This window comes from Oratosquilla oratoria, chromosome 35, assembly GCF_046742065.1.
Source record: "Oratosquilla oratoria isolate Oo_2021 chromosome 35, ASM4674206v1, whole genome shotgun sequence".
NCBI classification, from domain to species: Eukaryota; Metazoa; Arthropoda; class Malacostraca; order Stomatopoda; family Squillidae; genus Oratosquilla; species Oratosquilla oratoria.
In genome coordinates this window covers 37,732,800-37,735,003 of record NC_134811.1, presented here as the reverse complement: position 1 = coordinate 37,735,003, position 2,204 = coordinate 37,732,800, and positions in this window count along the sequence as shown.

Sequence of the window (2,204 nt, the reverse complement as noted above, 5' to 3'; positions counted from 1 at the left end):
TTTCTGATGAGGATACCTGGGCAGAATGTCACCAAATTGTTCTACCTGTTAACTTGAGGACTCAGGTAATAGAGATTGCTCATGCTGGACACTCAGGACACTTAGGTATTAAGAAAACTTATTTACGACTCCTGTCAGAATTCTTTTGGCCTGGCATGAAAGCAGAGGTAAGTAGATTCGTTAAATGTTGCCACACTTGCCAAATAGTAGGCAAGTCAAACGAGTCTATTCCTCCGTATCCCCTTCAACCTATTAAAGTACCTAGTGAACCCTTTCAGAAACTAGTGATTGACATAGTAGGCCCGTTGCCTAAAACCAAGAAGGGTAACCAGTACATTTTAACAGTTCTTTGTCCCACTACCAGGTACCCTGAAGCTTTTCCTTTAAAGAATATTTCTGCTAAGAGTGTAATTAAGTGTTTAACTCACATGTTTACTTCCTTTGGTATTCCTCAGGAAATACAGTCAGATAGAGGTTCTAATTTCACTAGCAAACTCTTTACCCAAGTCCTCAAGGAATTAAATGTTAAACAGTCTCTGTCTACAGCGTACCACCCCGCCAGTCAGGGAGTTCTAGAACGATGTCATCAAACGTTAAAGAATATGCTACGTAAATTCTGTTACGAGGAAGACCGTGACTGGGATGAGGGATTGCCTTTCCTCCTCTTTACGCTCCGTGAAACACCATCCGAAGCTCTGGGTGTTTCTCCTTTTGAATTGTTATATGGAAGGAAGGTAAGGGGACCCCTCAAGGTAATCAAGGACCATATCATATCTTCTTCTACCTCACCTTTACAGTCTATTAACCAGTATATTGTTTCCCTTAAGGATAACCTAGCCAGAATTCATTCCTTTGCCTTGAAGAACCTTGAACATGCACAAAGTAAAATGAAGATTAATTTTGATCAGAAATCTCGTAAGAGAGAATTCAAGGAGGGAGATATGGTTCTTGCATACATTCCTATATCTGGACAGCCTCTTCAAGCTAAATACCATGGTCCTTATAAAATTCAGAAAAAGATGTCAGAATATAATTACGTACTAGAAACCCCTGACAGACGTAAAACTACTCAACTTGTTCATGTTAACATGTTATATATACATATATATATATGTATATGTATAAATAAATATACAAATATATTTATATATATGCGTATACTTAGGCAGGAGGTTCTCCCTCTGGCAAGAAATGTTGTATATAATAGCTTGATGACAACTCACAATTTTCTTGTTAACTTGTTCAATACTGCGAACAAGGCGACGTATTTCAAAATGCAATCTATGTAGAAAGTCAGCAAAGGACATTTCAACACTGAGGCAGGATAGTCAAACTAGTAGATATTTCGGTACCAACGTTTCGAAGTTGCACAACTTTATTTTCAAGGCAGAATAATATATACAATAGTCAAATCGTAAATATACAGAAATAGTGTTACATAAATGAGCTAAGGAGAGGTTACAAACAAACAAATAATATGAAATAAGTACGAACATAGGAGAGGTGGACAAAAGGACAAAAACCCCAGCAATGACAATTGATCACCCACGCCGTGGGGTGGTCAATTGTTCACCGTGCTGTGAGGTGGAAGAATGGACATCATCAACATGGAAATGTGCGATCATGGCTTTAGAAGAAGGGAGAATTTGGAGATCTTGAAGCTGCTTATTCATGTCGGGGTTGCTATGTTTGATATGCAACGCTTCGATAATCGCAAGTCTTTTGTGGTCTTTTTCCGTGGCAATAATGGAAGTACCCTTTACGAAGTCTTCTCTTGTGAGTCATAGCTGGTGGTGGTTACTATAATGATTTTTGATGGCGCCTGCAGATAAATGAAGAGTAAGCCTTCTCGATACTTTAGTAGTAGTCATACCAATATACGACGCATGAGGCCCACAGTCCTCATGTTGGCATACAAATTTGTATACGGCATGACTACGTTGAAGGAGAGGGCGTTCAGGAGTGGTGTTATTTCTCATGATCAGGTTACTAATCCTTTTGTTTTTATAGAAAATGACCAGATTTATCCTGTCGCTCTCGTTAATAGGTTTGACATTTCTTTTAATTATGTCCTTGATAATTCGTTCCTCGGTCTTATACGAGGTTGACATCTGAGACTTATAATATAAATTAATTTTATTGTTAGGCGGGATGATCTGTAAGGAGTTGTTTTTCTGGTTATACCACTTGTTTATAGTGCGTTT